At 40.5% G+C, this 23,611-nt stretch overlaps 1 long non-coding RNA gene across 10 annotated transcripts in view; it reads right to left on the bottom strand.

Moving 5' to 3' along the window:
• Window positions 1-23,611, bottom strand: part of LOC145513671 (uncharacterized) — a 793,767-nt gene that overhangs the window by 397,241 nt on the left and 372,915 nt on the right. The window lies entirely within an intron of this gene.

The raw sequence follows: 23,611 nt of genomic DNA, 5'->3' as shown, positions 1-23,611 counted from the left end.
GAGTACTAAATCTTTGTAACAGAAGATTCATAGCTTACTGAAATATAAAGTTTGAGGTTTAGAGTATAAATTCAACTTCCTTGGGTTTAAGAGACTTATATCTACGAAATTTTCAAACCTCATCTTATTTAGGAAAAATTGCAAAACAACAGTATGTTTATATATAGCTCATTCTCAGGGAAACGCTAATTAAAAGACAGTTTGATAAGCCAAAGATGCCAAAGAATTTACTAAAAATTTTCTATACAAACACTAATAGCTATCAACTATTTGAGCCCTGAAAAGAGAATGGGAAGTTCAACTGTGACTCAAAGGGAAGTGAGTACCATGATGTACTATTGTGTTGCTTAGTAGTAAACTGAGAGAAAGAATGACTTTTGACCAATTATTACTGAAAAAAATTATACTGAAAAATGTCATCCTAAGTCATAGAAGCTAACATCTACCAGAACTGAAGGAGAGTCAAGTGAATAAGCATACTTAAGTGGAATAAAATAACAGTGCCTTTTGGCAAGCTTTATACTTTTTTCTATTTGCCAGTATAAATGTATCATATGTTATGTCCAAAGTATGGGTCCAGTCAGATACTAAACATTGTGCAACAGGTGTCTGTATTTTTGTAGGAGAAATGGACAGGCTATCCAGGAAAACATTCATTTTAATAAAAGACAGAACTTGCAGGTAAGCTGAGAAGCAAAACGGAGGACAGAATGTTACCCTTCACTCAAATTTGTCTTATAGAGCAGTCCCCACGGATGGATTCTTCCAATTCTAAAGAGAGCAAGCTATGATCACTATAATCTGAAAGCTCTATGTCTACTTGCAAAATGCTAAGAGATGAAGTGTCCAGTGGAGCACATTGGGACTCCAGAATGGAGCTCAGCCTTGTAGGAAGGACATGGTGTCACATCAGTAAAGCAGTTCAGTTCAGTGGCTCAGTTGTATCCGACTCTTTGCGACCCCATGGACTGCAGCACACCAGCTTCCCTGTCCATCACCAACTCCCAGAGATTGCTCAAACTCATATGCATCAAGTCAGTGATGCCATCCAACCATCTCATCCTCTGTCATCCCCTTCTCCTCCTGACCTCAATCTTTCCCAACATCAGGGTCTTTTCTAATGAGTCAGTTCTTCGTATCAGGTAGCCAAAGTATTGGAGTTTCAGCTTCAGCATCAGTCCTTCCAATGAATATTCAGGACTGATCTCCTTTAGCATGGACTGGTTGGATCTCCTTGCTGTCCAAGGGACCTTCAAGAGTCTTCTCCAACACTATAGCTCAAAAGCATCGATTCTTCGGTGCTCAGCTTTCTTTATAGTCCAACTCACATCCATACATGGCTACTGGAAAAACCATAGCTTTGACTATGCAGACTACTCTGCAAAGCTACCATGGGATCATGACAGGCATCAGAACCAGCACCAGGCACCAACAGCTGAGATGGTAGCTAAGATGGAGAGGGAACTCCCCCAGCCCAGCAGGGACTGAGAGCTCAGTCAGAAAAGGAGGAAGCTGAAGACCAATCCGTCATCCCTGAGATCTTTTTGATCCCACAAGCAATATACCCTGGCAACTTCCAGGAAAACTGGGGCAATTTCTCAGGGAGTTGAAGCTCACTAAAATAGATGTTGATGATGATTCTTTTTTGAGCAATGACTATGTATCAGACAGTATGTGAATTGGTTTTCTTGCATTCACTCAATCACCACAACAAGCCCATCAGGTATGAATTTCACATAGGAATACACTTAGGCTCAGCAACCGTAATCCCATTCTACCTTCACGTTTTTGTGATCTAAGGATTCCAAAACTGGCATCTTCAACACACTGGAATATTTCATAAGTATGTTAACTTGGACAGCAAGGAGATCAAACCTGTCAATCCTAAAGGAAATCAACCCTGAATATTCATTGGAAGGACTGTTGCTGAAGCTGAAGCTCCAGTACTTTGGCCACCTGATGAAAAGAATGACTCACTGGAAAAGCCCCTGATGTTGGGAATGATAGAAGGCAAAATGAGAAGGGGACGACAGAGGACGAGATGGTCAGATGGCACCATCAATTCAATGGACATGAATTTGAGCAAACTCTGGGAGATAGTGGAAGGCAGAGAAGCCTGGCATGTTACAGTCCATGCATCACAAAGAGTTAGACGCAACTGAGCAACTGAACAGCAACAACAAATGTTAACTTGGCATTTTCCTAGGACAAACTCCTGCACAAAATAGGTAAATAAATTCAACTGTCCAGCACTAGAAAGGGGTTCTTATTGCTATAGCATCCCTTTCTACCTGAGAAGAGCCCTGAACACCTTCACAAACGTACCCCACATCCTGCCTACTTCCTGGCCCATAGCACTGAGGTGCTGCAATTTCCTTCCCCATTATGCTACTTCCTTATTAATGCTAGAGTTCTACCTGCTTCAGCATTGTTTGGCTGAGGTCTGAACCATCTCCTAGAATTACAGTAAGAATAAAATTATATAAAGAATAAACATAAACCAAATACTCAAGGCAAGGGAAAAAAAAAAACCTATGCTATGTCAGTTTTTTGAAATATTTGATGGACCCCCAAAAAAGCGAATTGGGGAATTTGTAAATAGTAAGCATAAAATAACTACATCTATTTTCAGCTGTATATATGATTTTTATATCCATATCAATAAATATAGATATTTATCAAAGCTGATTGAAGCTTCAGCTTCAATAAACATCTTAACATTTATATATCGGTTTACAGTATCTAGTCCCTGAAATGCATTACACTCACCTTCAATCCCTGAGTCTGGAAGATGTCTTGGAGAAGGAAATGGCAACCCACTCCAATACTCTTGCCTGGGAAATACATGGAGAGAGGAGCCTGGCAGGCATAAGTCCATTGGGTTGCAAGAGTCGGACATGACTTCGGGACTAGACAACAACAACAACTTCCAATATATCATGTAGTTTTGCCTCAGTTATTTTATATGACTCCTAGAATACTTGACTAGATCTGACAGACAGAGTGCCTGATGAACTATGGACAGAGGTTCGTGACATTGTACAGGACACAGGGAGCAAGACCATCCCCAAGAAAACGAAATGCAAAAAAGCAAAATGGCTGTCTGAGGAGGCCTTACAAATAGCTGGGAAAAGAAGAGAAGAGAAAAGCAAAGGATAAAAGGAAAGATATTCCCATTTGAATACAGAGTTCCAAAGAATAGCAAGGAGAGATAAGAAAGCCTTCCTCAGTGATCAATGCAAAGAAATAGAGGAAAATAACAGAATGGGAAAGACTAGAGATCTCTTCAAGAAAATTAGAGATACCAAGGGAACATTTCACGCAAAGATGGGCTCGATAAAGGGCAGAAATGGTATGGACCTAATAGAAGCTGAAGATATTAAGAGGTGGCAAGAATACAGAGAAAAACTGTACAAAAAATATCTTCACGACCCAGATAATCACAATGGTGTGATCACTCACTTAGAGACAGACACCCTGGAATGTGAAGTCAAGTGGGCCTTAGAAAGCATCAGTACAAACAAAGCTAGTGGAGGTGATGGAATTCCAGGTGAGCTATTTCAACTCCTGAAAGATGACACTGTGAAAGTGCTGCACTCAATATGCCAGCAAATCTGGAAAACTCAGCAGTGGCCCCAGGACTGGAAAAGGTCAATTTTCATTCCAATCCCAAACAAAGGCAATGCCAAAGAATATTCAAACTACTGCACAATTGCACTCATCTCACACACTAGTAAAGTTAATGCTCAAAATTCTCCAAGCCAGGCCTTAGCAATACGTGAACTGTGAACTTCCAGATGTTCAAGCTGGTTTTAGAAAAGGCAGAGGAACCAGAGATCAAATTGCCAACATCCTCTGGATCATCAAAAAAGCAAGAGAGTTGCAGAAAAACATCTATTTCTGCTTTATTGACTATGCCAAAGCCTCTTACTGTGTGGATCAAAATAAACTGTGGAAAATTCTGAAAGAGATGAGAATACCAGACCACCTGACCTGTCTCTTGAGAAACCTGTATGCAGGTCAGGAAGCAACAGTTACAACTGGACATGGAACAACAGACTGGTTCCAAATAGGAAAAGGAGTATGTCAAGGCTGTACACTGTCACCCTGCTTATTTAACTATATACAGAGTACATCATGAGAAACGCTGGGCTGGAGGAAGCACAAGCTGGAATCAAGATTGCCGGGAGAAATATCGATAACCTCAGATAGGCAGATGACACCTCCCTTATGGCAGAAAGTGAAGAGGAACTAAAGAGCCTCTTGACGAAAGTGAAAGAGGAGAGTGAAAAAGCTGGCTTAAAGCTCAACATTCAGAAAACTAAGATCATGGCATCTGGTCCCATCACTTCATGGCAAATAAATGGGGAAACAGTGTCAGACTTTATTTTTGGGGGCTCCAAAATCACTGCAGATGGTGACTGCAGCCATGAAATTAAAAGACGCTTACTCCTTGGAAGGAAAGTTATGACCAACCTAGACAGCATATTAAAAAGCAGAGACATTATTTTGCCAACAAAGGTCTGTCTATTCAAGGCTATGGTTTTTCCAGTGGTCATGTATGGATGTGAAAGTTGGACTATAAAGAAAGCTGAGCGCCAAAGAATTGATGCTTTTGAACTGTGGTGTTGGAGAGATTCTTGAGAGCCCCTTGGACTGCAAGGAGATCCAACTAGTCCATCCTAAAGGAGATGAGTCCTGGGTGTTCATTGGAAGGACTGATGTTGAAGATGAAACTCTGATACTTTGGCCACCTCATGCTAAGAGTGGTGTCTTAATGAAAGCAAATGCAAATGTATAATATTACACCTTTGTAGAGGAAGGATTTCTGCCATCTCCAAGAAACATAAAAACATAGAAATATGGAAAATATATCCAGCTACCTCTCTCATCAGGGATGTTACCTCCTCCATGCTTCTGAACTGCACATGTACATATACAGGAGAAAACCCCAGAGCAGGAGATGAGAGGTCTGTAGCATAATCTGAGAGAAGCATGGCCATGTTGGTTCTGCATGTGCTGGTGAGAGTCCACAAATTGCTGGTTGCCTCAGTAGCAGCTACAGTGACACAAGGGTGAGGGCAAGATGATCTCAGGTGGCATATAATATAAGGCTTTCTTTTCAAACAGTGCTTTAATTTACAAAACTACAGTTATTATTGCACAGTTATGGGCTTCACTGGTGGCTCAGTGGTAAAGAATCTGCCTGCCCATGCAGAGATGCGGGTTCAATCCCTGGGTGGGAAATATCCCTGGAGGGGGAAGTGGCAACCCACTCCAGTATTCTCATCTGGAAAATCCCATGGACAGAGGAGCCTGGCGGGCTACAGTCCATGGGGCCACAAAGAGTCAGACAATGACTTAGGGACTAAACAGCATGGGGTTGATCCCCTGGAAGTGAATACAGCACTTGACCCATGTTGCTATCACTCTTGATGTGCTGGAGATCTGTTAAATCACCAGGTAAATGCCTCCCCAATAAAATGAAAAGATCAAAAATACAGCTTAGTGGCTTACACTCAGCTGATGAAAATGTTAAGGATCAGTAGGAAGTAAGTGAAAATACAGATGTAATTTTCCAATTCAAATGAATCAGCCCCTTTGACAAGCACTTTGCAAAATCATGGAAGCCCTGGAGAGGAGGAGGAAGATGGAAACGTGGAGTGGAGGAGCAAGGGGGAGGGGCTTTGCTTTTAAGACACAGCCCAACAGCTCTATGCTTCTTCATTATCCTGGTGGACACCCTGCTGGGTAAACAGGAGTGAACAAACAGTGGTTCCTGCACTCATATAATTCCGATTAAGTGTCTCTGTGTATCTGTGTGTGTCTGTGTCTTTGTGTGTGTTGAGTAGAGAACAGACAGAGATTAGAAACAGATTAAGATTTCCCTGGTGGCTCAGACAGTAAAGAATCCGCCTGCAATACAGGAGACTTGGGTTCAATCTCTGGGTCAGGAAGATCCCCTGGAGAAGCAAATGACAGACCACTCCAGTATTCTTGCCTGGAGAATTCCATGGACACAGGAGTCTGGCAGGCTACAGTCCACAGGGTCGCAAAGAGTCAGACACAACTAAGTGACTAACACTTTCACCTTTGCAAAACAGATATACCTAAGTGTTATGTTGGACTTTGACATTCAGTAATTTCTTAGGACAAAGTATGCTTTACTAAGGAGCATCCCTTTGTTACTACGTATGAAAGTGAAAGTGAAGTTGTTCAGTTGTATCGGCTCTTTGTGACCCTATGCACTGTAGCCTGCCAGGCTTCTCCATCCATGGGATTTTCCAGGCAAGAATACTGGAGTGTTAGTATATGATATTTATCCTTCTCTTTCTGACTTACTTCACTCTGTACAATAGGCTCTAGGTTCATCCACCTCAGTAGAGCTGACTCAAATGTGTTCCTTTTAATGGCTGAGTAACATTCCATTGTGTATATGTACCACAACTTCTGGGAGGAGAGGGTGAGATGTATGGAGAGAGTAACATGAAACTTACATTACAATATGGAAAATAGTTAGCCAGTGGGAATTTGCTGTATGTTTCAGGGAACTCAAACAGGGGCTCTGTATCAACCTAGAGGGGTGGAATGGAGAAGGTGATGAGAGGGAGTTTCAAGTTTCATATGTATACATATGGCTGTTGAGGTCTGACAGAAAACAACAAAATTCTGTAAAGCAAGTATCCTTTAACTAAAAAATAAATAAATTTTAAAAATAAAATAAATAATAAGTATTCCTATCAAAAAAAAAAAAAGAATACTGGAGTGGGCTGCCATTTCCTTCTTCAGGGGATTAGTATTTATACTATTATATAAACAATGCTGGTAGTTAGGTACTCCTTAAATTAGCTTGGCAGAAAATTGGATAAAGGGTTTCCTCAAATGAATTTTTATTTCTTTTTGCTTTTAATCCTTTGTGCAACTTATAGTACAATAAGAGGAGTTAAAAAAAATAAAACATTAAAATACATTTCTTCCAAGAACCAAAAAGAGAGCAGAGAGGGTGGGTATGTTCAGAGAATGCGACACTGTTAAATTAGTGCATTTCAAAGGTGTTTTTGAATTGTTAAACAGACATATTCATATTCACCCATAAAAACAGAAACAGGATTCAAAGATGAACCTGAAATACATTTGTATTAGCTGCCATTTGAAGAATACCAAGCCTTCCTCCCTCGGTGTGAGTAACTGAGAGATGTGTTGACACAGAATACAGTGTGAATCAGAAATCTCGATCCTGAATGCTCAACAGTTCATCTAAACAACCGGTAATTTATGGCAGTTGCACGAAACACTGACTTTATATTTGGTGCTTGAAGCCTTGACATTGCTAGCAATTGATAATGATTACCATAATTAGAATGTAATAAATTAATTATCATTCTAATGGCTAGTATAAAATTAAGTTATAAAAGACTTCAATAAATCAAAGAGAAATGAGCAAAGTCTAAAAAGTATTGTGAAATAATGTTTTCATTAAGTTACCTGAGGATCTAGCCTGCTAATAAGAGATTACCACAGGACAATTATCCAAGGTTATTCCTATGCCGAGGAGACTGTAGAAAGTTTCTGTGACATACAACCTTCCAAGAACTGTAGTTTATTCTCAGGAACAGGACCCTGTATTGAAGAGTATTGAGTGACCACATACTAGTCACTTCTGACAAGACCTAGAGGTAAACAGTTGAGGTTCACAGGTATTCAAAACTACCAAAGTGCTGCCAGATTCTTTTTTCTAATTGGAAGTCTACTATATGACAAGCACTGCAGCATGCTAATTCTGGGGCTCAAGGGTTGAGCAACCAGACACTATCCCAGATTTCTTGGACATAAGGTATTGGACAAGAAATCACTATAAATTGTGATATGTTAGTTATGATGGAGAAAGTCCAATTAGCTGTGAAAAACACAAAGAAGAGGCAGTTAATCCAGTGTAGAGTGTGCGGGAGATGTGAGGGACAGGTGAGAACTGGAGAGAAGACGGTGAAAGCACAGCGAGTGTCCCAGGGAGAGGGAATGTGCTTGTAAGCACGTGTAGGATTCGAGAGGACATGACGATTTCAGAAACATGAAAGGAGTCAGGAGCTGCTGGAGGGGCGAGGTGGTGAGAGGCAGATGACTAAGGTGAGACTGGAAAAGTACACAGGGTCGTATGTAGTTTACCTCCTAGGCCACCGCTGTGTGTTGGACTGTGTCCCCTCCCCCCCAAAAAGACTTGTTGACATCCTAATCAACAACACCTGTGAACAGGACCGCATTTGAAAATGGGATCTTGCAGTTGTAATCCATTAAGACAAAGTGACGCCAGTGGTAAAGAACCCACTTACCAGTGTAGGAGACGTAAGAGACTCAGGTTCAGTTTCTGGGTCAGAAAGATCCCCTGGAGGAGGGCATGGTAATCCACTCCAGTATTCCTGCCTGGAGAGTCCCATGGACAGAGGAGCCTGGCAGGCTACAGTCCATAGCATCGCAAAGAGTCAGACACGACTGAAGCGACTTAGCATGCACCCATACATAACGGGGCTTCCTTCATAGCTCAGTCGGTAAAGAAACTGCCTGCAGGGCAGAAGACCCAGGTTCAATCCCAGGGTCGGAAATATCCTCTGGAGAAGAAAATGGCAACCCACTCCAGTATTCTTGCCTGGAGAATCCCATGGACAGAGGAGCTGGGCAGGCTACAGTCCATGGGGGTCACAAGAGTTGGACACGACTTAGTCACTAAACCATCAACCATGCATAATGAATTGGGGAGGTCCTAATCTGATGTGATTGATTTTCTTATAAAGAGAGGAGAGGGACTTCCATGGCAGTCTAACGGTGACGACTTCACCTTCCCGGGCTTCTCTGGTGGCTCAATGGTAAAGAATCTGCCTGCCAACACAGGAGACAGGAAGATCCCTGATCCAGGAAGATCCCATGTACCACAGAGCGGACTAAGCCCACGAACCACAACTGCGAAAGCCCACACACCCTAGAGCCTGTCCTCTGCAACAAGAGAGCAGCCCCTGCTCACCACAGTGAGAGAAAAGCCCCGCGGCAACAAAGACCCAGCATGGCCAAAAATAAATAAATAAATCCAATTTAAAAGAAAAAAGACTTCGCCTCCCAATGTAGAAGATGTGGGCTCAACCCCTGGTCAGTGAGTTAACATCCCACATACCTTGAGGCCAGAAATCAAAATATAAAACAGAAGCAATGTTGTAACAAATTCAATAAAGACTTTAAAAGCATCAAAAATATCTTAAAAAAAAAAAAAAGAGGAGAAAGCCAAGCAAAGACAGAGGTACAGAGAGGGCCGTCATGCCGCCACAAACCAAGCAAAGCCTGGGGCTATCAGAGTCTAGCAGAAGCAAGGAAGGACCCTCCCCTAGAGACTTTGGAGAAACCATTGGCCTAGCATCCTTGACAACCTGACTTTAGATCTCGAGCCTCCGGAACCTTATGAGAATACTTTTACTTTGTTTTAAGCCACCCAAGTCTGTGGGAATTTGCTATGGCATCACTAAAAAACTAATACCTTAGGAGTTTTGACACCATTCCTCAGGCCAAGAAAATGCCCACTGGTGAGATTTGAATAGGGGAGCAATATTACCAGTTTTCAGTTTAAAAGGATGAATGGCTACACTGGAAAATACAGACTGGCAGGAAAGGAAGACTAGTTGATGAGAAGCTGGAGGGGAAAGCAGAAAAACTGGAAGTGTTGCAGCCAGGATTCAGACTCAGTTGTATTCTGTTAGAGCCGTTTCAGCAAAACAACGTTGTGGCTTCCAATTCTGAGAAGCAATACTGTGGCTCAAAGGAAGAGGCTCCAAACACAGAAGGCAAAATCTCTAGGACCTTCCACAATGCTAACTCAAAGACTGAATATATACATGCTGTTTCCTCACGCTGCTCCTTTTGGGGAAAAACAAATATTTCCTACTAGTGTTCCTATTAAGGCAGAGTAGCAATAAAAGGAGCTGTGAAAGTAAATTCCAGCTTCCACTTTGGTGTGACAATGTTGTCACATAAAAAGTTTTCAGGCCCAAGAAGGGAATTTAAAAGATGTTGACTAGCCAAACGTGACAAATGTCCACAATTTCCAATAAATGAAATTATCAAATCACTAGCTCTTAAATCACAAATATGAGGTTTATATTTACTTTCTTCCTTCTCTTATCTCCATATACAATTAATCTTCAAATTATGTTGATTTTTCAAAATATCTAAGATTTTTTGTCTCCTCTGTCTCCCTTTATTAAGATACCTGGGTATTACTCTTTGCTGCATAACTTATGAAACTGGATATCTTGTAGTTCTCACAGTCTGTGAGCTAACTAAATCCCTTTAACTAATATCCTCTTAAACCAGTCTGAGAAGGTTCTGTTCTTTACAACCAGGAATCATGACCCCCATACCAAGATAAAAAACTGAAAGAAAACCAGGTTTAGTGTAAAGAAACAGTTAAAGCAGTCACAATAGGTCATGTCCATAGACAAAGAGAACTCCTATTTCCCTATGTTGTAGGGAATGGACCCAAGAAAGTGGAATATCCTGGTAGGATTTTAATATAACCAAACTAAACCACTATCTAGCTCATTTTCTTATCCATATCAGCCTTGGTGGTAAGTTTATCACCAAAAATGAATGAATGTATACTACTTTGTATGCTTATTTGTATGGATGCACTAGTAAGAGTTAGAGTTGGCAATTTATAGGTATGAGGTTAAAAACATACTACTACCTTACATATGCCATCAGAATTCCTCATGGGAAAGGGCCTATCATTGTTTTATGAAGTTATTTTTCCAGTTAAGTCATTTGAGGTGGAAGATGAAACCCTGAGAATGTTAGTTAACAGAAAGAACAGATTATTCAACTGATTTGCATTCAAAATGAGCAGGAAATAGGTGTGCGCTAGTTAGAAGGCATAAGAGATAACGAATATTAAGAGAAGGAAAGAAAAGACTAAGAGTGGAGAGGAAAAAGAGAAAGAAGCAAACTTTTGGGAGGCTGGAGTCCACAATGGCAGATATGACTGTAAGATATTTTTAAAAGATTGATGCTTAATAGTTAGTTTCGTTAACATGGCTGCCCTATAACTTTGTCAGCATCTTCAATTCTAACAAAGTCTACTGCACACACAAATCCTTGGGTGAGTTTTGTTTTCAAAAAAGCAGTTTGAATGTCTTATCTGATTTGATATGGTAGAGAACGTAGATAGCATCCAGGCAATGATCAATATAAATAACCAACTCTTAGAACCAGGTCAGAGAAAAAAAAAGACCTTTTCATGATTTGACCCCTGCCTACTTATCTGTCATCACTCTCCTTGCCTGTGGCAAGCCCTCAGTTACACTAACCCACTCTCTCCTTTTCAAGTAGCTTGAACCATTTGCTACCTCTGGGTTTTTGTATAATCTCAACATCTACCAGGAGCATGCTTTTCTCTGTTCTTGTAGTAGATACTCGTCAGATTTTTGCTTCTGGGCTTATTCCTTAATAAAACATTTAGGATAGTTTCTCCCCATTAAAGTCTCTATAATTATACATTATAGTCTCCCTTAAACCTCAGAAATGACCCTACAAGGAAAGTAACATGAAGGAAAATATACATTGTCTTCGTGACTATGGCTTCCCTGGTGGCTTGATTGGTAAAAAATCCGCCCGCAATGCGGGAGACCTGGGTTCGATCCCTGGGTTGGGAAGATCCCCTGGAGAAGGGAAAGGCTACCCACTCCATTATTCTGGCCTGGAGAATTCCATGAACTGTACAGTCCATGGGGTCGCAAAGAGTTGGACACAGCTGAGTGACTTTCACTATATTATAGTCACAAAAGTGAAAGTGTTAGTTGCTCAGTCATGTCCAACTCTTTGTGCCTTCATATACTGTAGCCCACCAGGCTTCTCTGTCCATGGGATTCTCCAGGCAAGACAACTGTAGTGGGGTTGTCATTTCCTACTCCAGGGGATCTTGAACCTGGGTCTTTTGCAGCTCCTGTGTTACAGGCAGATTCTTTACTGTCTGAGCCACCAGGGAAACCATAATCATGAAGACAATGTATATTTTCCTTCATGTTACTTTCCTTGTAGGGTCGTTTTCAAGGTTTAAGGGAGATAGTTCTAGAAGTTTTCTACTGCACAACAGACCCTCATAACTTGGTAACCATTATTATTAACATAATAACCAAAACTGATCTCACTTTTTGCTGTTGGTTTCAACCCTTCTAAGGAGAAGCAATCCAGATGGCATGCAGATGTAGTTCAAAATGCCACCTCTTTAAATCCCCAAACTGTTCCACCTCTAGCAAGCTGTGAGGGTCAACAACTGGGATAAGAGAGGTGCAGTGTTGAAAGGATTTGGGCATTGAAAGGCTGTTTTATTTCAGACAAAGAATCAAACGTATCCAAGATTGGTTAGTCTAACCAGGGTGTTTCTACAAAATTCTTTGATAATGGAAATTTGGAAACATACATCCTGTCTTTTAGAAAAGGGGCCCAGCAGTCCTTGGGGATTTAAAAGGGTCTAATCTTTAATGATATATGCTAAACTTAGCAAAGTGAGAAGAAAAGGGTATATTCATACTGACAGGGGCATTGCTTAGCAAAAACTGAACGCTAACTATAAATTTTCAGATTTAGTAAATTCTTTCTCAAAATATTTATGCTAACGTTGCCTTAAAGAGAGAGTTCCACTGCCAGTTATTTTCTCCATTGCCAGTTATTTAGCATAAAGAAGACACATTTTAATATAGTGGTATATTCCTATTATCTCACAGACAATAGGAAAGAAAAAAGAAGAGTCACTTCATTTTGCTATGAGCAGTTTTGTATCCAGCAAAACGTAAAATGTGAATATGCAACTGTTGTTCCCAATTAATATAGGAACGTAAAGCTCTCTGAAACCCATTTGGGGGTTCTTCAAATGTACCTCTAAACGTTTCTCTTCTCTAAGAGAAAAAACAATGAAGAGAAGCTTACCTGATGGTTGGGGTCTCTCATATGGGAAAGCTCAGAGAACAACAAAAGGTTTTTCTGACTGTTCACTCATCCACTCAGTCTCAGAGCAGAAACATTCCTCATCAGCCTGTCAACTGGACAGACTCTGAACATAAGGCACAGAGAAAGGGTGTGGAGGGGAAAACATATTCCAGATTGCCCACTTAGAATCTCAAGCAACCATCACATCTGCTGTTCATACACCGAGGAAAAGATGAAAGAACATGTACTTCTTTGAAGATTATATACCATAATCACTACTGTTGGACACAATCAGAGGTAAGAACAATTTTTTAAGGAAAATATTTATCAGCATCAATCACTATATGAAGCATTCCAAAACGTTCCCCCCTCTTCACAACCTTCAGGAAAAGTGCCTTTACATAAAGGGGTAGAAAGAAAACCTTGAAATGTCTTCTGGCCTCATTCCAACCCACCATGTTTTCCTGCACTGATCTTCCAGTATTCAGGGACACCACGATGACACCCTACATTCCTGAAACTAGAGACATATGTGCTCTAGAAAGTGTCACTGACCTAAGGAACGGAGTTACTTACTCTGGGCACATTGCTAGAGCTTCCCATACAACCACTGTTTGTCACAAACTGTCATCATTAGATGGGCATCCCAGGTGGCTCAGTGGTAAAGAATCCGTCTGCCAATGCAGGAGATGCAGGTTCCACCCGTGGGTCAGGAAGAACCCCTAGAGGAGGAAATGGCAACCGACTCCAGGTATTCTTGCCTGGAAATCCCCACGGACAGAGGAGCCTGGTGGGCTACAGTCCATGGAGTCGAAAAGAGTAAGCAGCAGCTGAGCACGTATGCATGTCATCATTATATAGCTTGCTTCTGAGATTCAGGGCTGATGATGATTTGATAGGATTACCTATTTGTTTACTTCTGGAAGACTCAGGCAATCCTATAAAAAGATTCGATTCTGCAAAGAAAATGTCATATTGGTTGCTATACCCTTTGTAGAGTTTTAATCACTGGCCCTTGCTGGTTTGAGCCTACCCACTAGATCACCGTGTCCAGCTCTCCTGCGCATCCTGCATCTCTCCTTTTCCCTGCTGGTCCATGATGCTCAGGCCCCTGGATGTCTCCTCCCCAGAATGATATCAGCTGGAAGCAGCAAGAAAATGTAGTATAAATTTCCCAGGACCAAGAGTCAGGCAGTCTGAAATGCAGTTATGGTTTTGCCCCACACAGTCTGTGTGACCATGGGTGAATCACTTAACCTCTCTGGGTCCCAGCTTTGTCACCTGTAAAATGAAGGGACTGAACTAAATGAAACTCTAAGATCTCTCCCTGCTCTAAAACTTCAAAATGAAAAGCAAAGCTTTACGCGGGTTTGACCACAGTCATTTATTTTCACAGTGGGAGTCTTTAAAAAGTTTGCCTTTTGCTGGAAGTTTCTTCCATTTCTCTGATTATCTTTTCCTTCTGGGTAACTCTGATTCTCCTCCTAAAGGTTATTCTCTATTTCTATGATAATGACTGAAAATGTTGCGCGTTATGAAACATCCAGGCTTCTTATCACTACAAGCTGTAACGGTCCCATTCCTTAGACAGTTTTCTCATTTTTTATTCCTCTTTTGAAATAAACATGATGAAAAATTTGGATGTTAGCTAAGAGTAAGCCTTCATATCAGTTTAAGAGCAACTCAGGAGAAAACCAAAGAAAAATCATTCCCAGGCACTGACTGAAGAGAGTGTCATCATAGATTAATTGCCTCTGAGAAGACTTTCCTGATTAGTCCATCCTACTATGATTCTTCAATTCTTTGTTCATTTATTACATTCTAATGTGTATCAAATAATCTAGCCATGGTATTTTTCCTCTAGCCTTTTCTATGCTTAATACAGATGCATATATTGTTGCAAAACCTTTGTGGAATTGAGATGATAGACAGGAAAATTAAAATCAATCAGCCAACAGGATAATGACTTTAGTGTTGACAACATAAAAAAAGTGTATACCCCCAAAATAATCTAGATCTAAATGTTCTTCTCTTTAAAGATGCTGGGTGGGAAGAGGTGGGTGGAAGGGAGGAGGTGGTGTAATTCTAAGGTTTTCCAGCACTAATGACTCAGCTCTAGCTCTCAAATGAAAAAGGCCACCCCTGCAGCTGCCTCTGAAATGCACCCACAGAACTCTCCCCTGAGAATATACGTGCAAAAGAGGAAGGTAGGTGTTCAGCTTCAACAGCTCTGACGTCCAATATGCAGTCAACTCCTACGATTTGAGTTTGTTATAAGGATCAGGTAAGAGGAAGTAGGAAACATAGCTTTTATTAATAATTCATTTTACTCCATAACTTGGTTCTTTTTCTCTCTCTAATCAAACACTGACCAACAACAAATTATTTAATAAATATATATTTAACATTTAATCTATATAAGGAAATGCTTTATGTCCTTTGAGGAATATATCATGCTCAGATATACAGTTCTTGACTTTATGAAGTGGTTTAAGATATCACATATCCTTAGAAAAGACACGTGGTCACATAGGCAGCTTGTGCTAAGGGTTGACTAAGGGATGGGGGTGATGATGATTGCTTGTTATCTGTGTGTTTGCTTCTTTGTTTAATTCCTACAGTCTCGCCCATGGCCTCACTCACCCACCTGACTGGGGATAGGGTTCATCCTCATGCCCCTTTGGGGCCATGACAAGCACAATAAAAAGTAGGCTATGAAAGCCTGGCCAAAGAGGTAGAGTCTATGTCAGGATGAAAATGCATAGGAGTTAAGTTAAAGGCAGGAATAACTGTGGCGGAAGGAAATTTGTGTTTGGCTTAGAGATCATTCATGCTAGGACTGAACCAGAGGCAGAGAAGACGTTGTCTCACCTCCTTTGCCTCAAGGACTTAAGGGACTTCAAGTGTTTCTTTCAAATTTCAGTCAGTTCAGTCGCTCAGTTGTATCCAACTCTTTGCGACCCCATGGACTGCAGCACACCAGGCCTCCCTGTCCATCACCGACTCGGGGAGTTTACTCAGACTCATGTCCATCGAGTCAGTGATGCCATCCAACCATCTCATCCTCTGTTGTCGCCTTCTCCGCCCGCCTTCAATCTTTCCCAGCATCAGGGTCTTTTCCAATGAGTCTCTTCTTTGCATGAGGTGGCCAAAGTATTGGAGTTTCAGCTTCAGCATCAGTCCTTCCAGTTAATATTCAGGACTGATTTCCTTTAGGATGGACTGGTTGGATCTCCTTGCAGTCCAAGGGACTCTCAAGAGTCTTCTCCAACACCACAGTTCAAAACCATCAATTCTTCAGTGTTTTCAGTTTTACTCAGGAGAAAATTTAGTGAAACCTAATGAGCAATGGGGAGCTTCCCTGCTGGCTCAGACAGTAAAGAATTCCCCTGCAATGCGGGAGACCTGAGTTCAATCCCTGGGTCGGAAAGATCCCCTGGAGGAGGGCATGGCAACCCACTCCAGTATTCTTGCCTGGAGAATCCCCATGGACAGAGAAGCCTGGCGGGCTACAGTCTATGGGGTCACAAAGAGTTGGACACGAGTGAGTGACTAAGCATGGAAAGCACAGAATGACCAGTGGAGTGAATCGGAGGGCCTTATGATGGGGCAGAGCGCTTCAAAGTCAGCTCCAGGACATCCCTGGTAGCCCAGTGGCTAAGACTCCACACTCCCAGGGCAGGGGACCTGGGTTCCATCCCTGGTCAGGGAACTAGATCCCACATGCCGCAACTAAGACCTGCTGCAGCCAAATAAATCAATAAATGTTAAAAAGTCGGCTCCGCTCACTTCTCTAGTCATTGCTCTTCAGTCGCTAAGTCGTGTCTGACTCTTTGTGTGTTGCTGGGTGAACCTAAACCTGAACAAGCAAAAAATGAATGATTATTTTGTGCCAACCTTGAAAACTTCCAGTCAGTGCCTGATAATTTTTATTTTTTTAATTTTACTTGCTTACTTGTGTTTAGCTGTGCTAGGTCATTTTTTCTGTGCTGGCTTTCCTCTTGTTACAACAAGCAGGAGCTACTCTTCGTTGCAGTGTGTGGGCTTCCCCTTACGGTGGCTACTCTCATTGGAGAGCGTGGGCTCTAGAACACAGGCTCAATAGTTGCAGTGCACAGATTTAGTTGCTCCATGGCATGAGGGATCTTTCCAGATGAGGGATCGAATCCATGTCTCCTGCACTTGCAGGTAGATTCTTCACCACTGACCCATCAGGGAAGCCTCTGATAATTCAACAGTAAGAACTTTCAGCAATGGACTATACTGAAGCTGAAACTCCAATACTTTGGCCACCTGATGCAAAGAACCAACTCACTGAAAAAGACCCTGAAGCTGGGAAAGATTGAGGGCAGGAGAAGAAGGGGAAGACAGAGGATGAGATGGTTGGATGGCATCACCGACTCAATGGACATGAGTTTGAGTAAACTCCAGGAGTTGGTGATGGACAGGGAGGCCTGGCGTGCTACACTCCACGGGGTCACAAAGAATCAGACATGACCGAGCAACTGAACTGAACTGCTACCTTCCCACCATTATAGACTCTAAGTGAAATGAATAATCTGTGTAACCACTGAGGGTGACCCTGGTACTGATTCACTGTGCCACTTATGTAATCAAGCCATATTCTCCCTAAACCTGAACTGAATTAGGGCGACATTTGAGATAGAACAAAGGATTGAAATGTCTGTAAAATCAGGCTCCCAAGAACCAAAGGTATCCCCCAATATCGAGCTATATTAATAATTCAAGTAATCAGAAGGCACAAGCAGGAAGGGAAGAATCTAAGACCATAAATGCACATAAGGACACTCTGTAGCTCACATTTAACATGTGGTCTCCAAGTGATGCTTGTAAGAACACAAAATATAAAAAAAAGGGGGGGGGGCTTGTTCATCCTAATGCATTTCCATTCTATATTCTAATTGCTACAGAGCTCAAATAACATTTTCCAGCAAGCCATTCTCCAAGAATCACTAGATTCTAGGTTTGTTTATCATAGTTGGGTTGGATACATCCTTCTTAAAGGACTCTAGATGAGAAGATGCCCACTAAGGAATATCAATTATGTCTGCTTTCTTACAAAAGGGTATGACCAAATAATCATCCTTTCTTCCTGGGGGCATTATTCTGTGAAGGGAGAAAAAAGACCTGCTCAGATTTCCCTGGCAGCCTGGTGGATAAGACTCTGCATTCCCAATGGAGGGGGCCCAGGTTTGATCTCTGGTCAGGGAACTAGATCCCACATGCCACAACTAAGACCCAGCACAGTCAAATACATATTCAAACAAAGAAAACAGGCTTGCTGCTAGATCTTTTCTTCACTGTTATTTATCAGCCAAATTGTGTCCAACTCTTTTGCGACCCTGTGAACTGTAGCCTGCCAGGCTCCTCTGTACACGGGATTTCCTTCTCCAGGGGATCTTCCCTACCCAGGGATCAAAACTACCTCTCCTGGTCTTCTGAATGGGCATATATATTCTTTACCACTGAGCCAACAGGGAACCCAGATCTTTCCTTTTTAGCAATTAAATATGTTAAAATATGTAATAGATAGTATGGAATGATCATTAAAAGGTTAATAGGTAAATTGACTCACTTTGAAAAGACTACCCAGACTTTGAAAGTATCTGCTCTTAACTCCTAGGCTTCCTACATGGCTCAGTGGTAAAGAACTCACCTGCAATGCAGGAGATGCAGGTTCAATCCCTGGGTCAGGAAGATTCCCTAGAGAAAGAAATGGCAACCCACTCCAGTATTCTTGTCTGGGAAATCCCATGGACAGAGAAACCTGGCAGGATTACAGTCCATGGGGTTGCAAAAGAGTTGCACACAACTTAGCAACTAAATAACAATCACATCGGTAGTATTTGGTAAATATTAGCTATGAATGCCATTATTTTCAGTGTAATTTTGAAAGAAATTTCTGTAATTAGTCAGCAAGACCTAGGCTTCCTTATGCAACCTTTTGAAAAATACAAATAAAGAGGTTCTGGAAATGGCATCTTAGTAAGAATAATAAAGATCAGGCCCCTAGTGACTGTATGGTGGATAATAATTACATGGAGTTTGCTCAAGATGCATATAACTCAAGGATAAGAGATTATTCATCTGAGAGAAGTTCTGTTCTGTTTTTTAACCAGAAGTTGGCAGTTAATGAGAATCACATCATGCTGTACCTAACTCCTCTCCCTTTCGGGGGAGGAAGGGAGGAAGAAGGCTGAAAAGAGGAATAAAATTCTTTAATCATTTAAGCTGACAAAGTTTTTTTCTGAAATACTCAACTTTAGCACAGTTTCTGAAGGTAAGAATTTCTCATTCATTTATTTTAAAGCAGAGAGAAAAACACAGAGAAAATAAAAATAAGAATTCGACCAAAGAATATATTATGTAACTTTCTGCTACTCCAACAATGGGTTGTTCTTCATTGCCTGGATTTGGGGCTCAAGAATTTAAAAACATCCCTTCTGCTTCCAACTGTAGCTATTTTATTAAATGAGACCAGGCCTGAGACTAACCCGGAGCTAGATGCATAGAATTCTGTTTCCTCATCTTCATCTACCCACAAAGTAGCAGGTGACAATCCAGAAAGCGGAAGCTACCAACACCTTCTCCATTAATCCACAGGCTAATTTTCCTCTCAAGATCAAGGACAGGATGCATCCAGTGTTTATTACTGGAGAAAGGACTTCTCTCTAGTTCTTTGTGAAGCTTAGCATAAGAAACAAAAAAGGTTCTGAGTGGTAGGTCACAGTTTAAGAGAGAAAAAATAAGCTACAGGAGTTTTCAAATGAGACAACAAGGCATAGAAAGAATTATGGAAAAATGGAAAGTTTATCTGCAGCATTTATACAAATTTCATTTGCATATTCTTTTTTCTCTCTTTCCTCCACCACTTTAGGTTTCCTGGACTTTCTATACCTTTTACACATACTTCCAAACCACCAACATAAGAAGGATTTGAGATCTATTTATCTTAAAGAAGAATGAAGAATATTTTCCTTCCCCTATGGGTAAATCTGTAATTTTAAGTTCCCTTTCAAATTATAAACTGAAAACTTGTGTCAACTATTTTGTCAGAACAAAATACATTTTTATTGCAGAAAAAATGCAAAATGTAAAACAGTATATAAAGTGAGCATCAGTATTAGGTGATTCTGCATTTTTACAATGAAAACAAAGAAGGTTTGATGCTGTTACTATTTTTAGCCAAGTGAGCTATCTGCTTACTAGTAATATAAGTCAAATGGTCAAATGTATACCTATAATATTTAATATCTTAATTTAATCATATATGCATATTTAAATTACATATAGAACATAGAAAAATCATTTTTTTCTATCTCACATTCTTTGAACTAATATTAACTAATCTGTTCACATAATCATTTCTCAAAAGATGAGAAAGAATATGCAAATAAAACTTCTGTGAATGCTGGATATAAACTTTCCAGTTTTCATAATTCTTTTTATGCCTTGTTGTCTCATTGAAAACTGGTATAACACAATGTCCTGATACACACCATCTTCACTTCCACTAAGCTACTTCACGTAAAATATTTTGAATGTTTGCGATGCTCCCTAGATATTTTATCCTAAGCTAAAATTATTCATTCACATAAACTGGTATATTTTATTTTCTTACTCCTCCTGTATCTAATATATTCACAATCTCAATAAACAAAATGCCAGATCTTACTTTATTCTTTTTTAAAGTGTGCTCTTCAATGTGTACTGTATAAAATGTCATTCTACCCTAGCCATTGTAAGGTTGACCAAGAATAATTACTAAATCTGAAGTCAATTTCTTTGTCTTCATTTCCACTCATTTTGTCAAGTGACTTCTACAAGTGTCTGAAACTAACTTTGATTGAGGTCATTTCAGGGTGATGTGCTTACCCAACATTAATTCTTTATTAAAATAAAAAAAAAAGAAAGTGAAAGAACATGTGTAATATGAGGAACTTTATAAAGATTCCAAAATGAGGCAATTAACTCTTTATTGAGGACAATTTTGACAGGGATAACTCTGAATCCCAAGAAAACCACTGTTAATATCCTTACACATTTCCTCCTAACAATAAATTTTATACTTTAGTTCCACATTATAACCAATTTTGGATCCTGCTTTTTCTTACCCATCTAAGCATTACTCCAAGTCATTAAATATTCATCTTAAATGTCATTTTAATGACTGCACAATATTCCATACCTTAGATACACCAGAATTTACTCATCATTTCCCCTTTTGATGGATATTTAGATTATCTTCAATGCCATATTATGAACAGTGTTTCAAAGAAAATCATTGTGTATAAATCTTTGTCAGCATTGCTAATTATTTCATTATAGTAGATTCCCAGAAGAGGAATTACTATGTAAAATAATATATACAATATTGAAGCTTTTGAAACAGGTTAATACCTTTCTTTTATAAGAGTTATACTTATTTTCCTCTCTTGCAAGTGGTAAGAGAGAGTGCAATTGCCATATCTTTACCAATATTGAGCATTTTATATCTTAATTTATTAATCTGATACTCAAAAGCATTACTATTAATTTATTTTTCAACTACAAATGAAGATAAACACGTGCTGGGCTTAGTCTCCCAGTCTGACTCTTTGCACCCCATGACTGCCCCTGCCAGGCTCCTCTGTCCATGGAATTCTCCAGGCAAGAATACTGGAGTGGGTTTCCATGCCCTCCTTCAGGGGACCTTCCCAACCCAGGGATTGAACCCAGGTCTCCCACACTGCAGGCGGATTCTTTACCATCTGAGCCACCAGAGAAGCACATGAATACTGGAGTAGGCAGCCTATCCCTTCTCCAGGGGATCTTCCTGTCTCAGGAATCAAACTGGGGTTTCCTGCATTGCAGGCGGATTCTTTAGCAGCTGCGCACATTCACCAGTCATCTGTATTTCCTTTGTTATGATTTCTTCCATGTCCCCCTCCATTTGTTTATTGAATCTCTACTGCTTTCCTTATCAATCTATGTGAGCTTTATATATATTCATGATGTGAATATTTTGTTAATCACTGTTATTGAAATCACCTTTCAATATTTCTAAACAATTTTAATTTTTATGATCAGAATTTTTTCAATTTTTAAAATCTAGTCTTTTAATTAACTTTTTTCATTGCCTTATATTTAAAACATCATTCACTATGCAAGTCAGAAAAATATTCATCAATATTTTGCCTAATTTTTCTTAATGATTTAATTATTCATTTATTTACTTTCATGTATAATTTTTTAACTATCTATGGCAGATAAACTTTGAGATGGTCCCATGACCTTTGTCTCCAGATAAGAATCCTGCCCTAGCTGACAATTGGTTGCAGCCTCATAGGAAACCTAGCTAAGCCATACTCATAATTCCAACCTACAGAAAAACAGAGATAGCAAAGGTTTATATAACATATTCAAGGGCATATAGCATAAAGATATAATTCAAGAGATGCCAAATCTTCTCTGACTCTAAGGAAATGCTGCTAAGTCACTTCAGTCATGTCCGACTCTGTGCAACCCCATAGATGGCAGCCCACCAGGCTCCCCTGTCCCTGGGATTCTCCAGGCAAGAAAGTGGAGTGGGTTGCCATTTCCTTCTCCAATGCATGAAAGTGAAAAGTAAAAGTGAAATCGCTCAGTCGTGTCCGACTCTTAGTGACCCTGTGGACCACAGCCTACTAGGCTCCTCCATCCATGGGATTGTCCAGGCAAGAGTACTGGAGTGGGGTGCCATTGCCTTCTCCTCTTAGGAAATAAGCGGTCTCTTTTATCTGTCTGGTAAAGGAAGCCTTCATGGAGGAGGTGAGTCATGTTCTGTAAGGTAGATGCAGGAAAGTGGGTTAAATATCAGTGTAGAGCCCAGAGGGAACAGGAAACATTTGGGCCACAGGCACGCATGCTAAGTAGCTTCAGTCCTTGTTCGACTCTGCGATCCTATGGACTGTAGCCCACCAGGCTCCTCTGTCCATGGGATTATCCAGGCAAGAATACTGGAGTATTCTTAGGGATACAACTTCTACTGGAGCCATGCCCACCTCCAGAGGATCTTCTCAACCCAGGGATTGAACCCACGTCTCTTATGTCTCTTGCACTGGCATGCAGGTTCTTTACCACCAGTGCCTCCTGGGAAGCCCAAGGACCACAGTACAAGGTAAAGTTTAACTGAGACAAAGTATTTCTATAAATAAGTAACAAAGGATAGAGTGGGAAAGGGTAGACTGGACTCCAATAGTTGTTAAATGCCAATTTAACAACTTTGAACTTTATCCTGAAGACAGGCAATGAAATGTACTTGAAACCTGATTAACAGAGGAGTTAAGAGTGTAAAATCCCATATCAGATTTTGTACTTAGTCACAACCAGTTAACCCCCTCTCGAGTCAGTTAAAATTTGAAACTAAAAACATAATGTAACTCGTACTAGGAAAAATGATAGCCATCATTTGCAGCATCATGGATGGACCTATAGAGACTCTTACACTGAGTGAAGTAAGTCAGACAGAGAAGGAGAAATATCGTATGACATCCCTTATATGTGGAATCTAAAAAGAAAAGATATAAATGAATTTAAACAGATAGAAACTCACAGACTTAGAGAACAAACTTATGGTTGGCAAAGGGGAAGGATGGGGGGAAGGGAAAGT

The sequence above is a fragment of the Giraffa tippelskirchi genome, chromosome 7 (assembly GCF_054371585.1).
Source record: "Giraffa tippelskirchi isolate mGirTip1 chromosome 7, T2T-mGirTip1v1.2.pri, whole genome shotgun sequence".
Taxonomy (NCBI): domain Eukaryota; kingdom Metazoa; phylum Chordata; class Mammalia; order Artiodactyla; family Giraffidae; genus Giraffa; species Giraffa tippelskirchi.
This window is presented reverse-complemented; position numbering and strand designations above follow the sequence as displayed.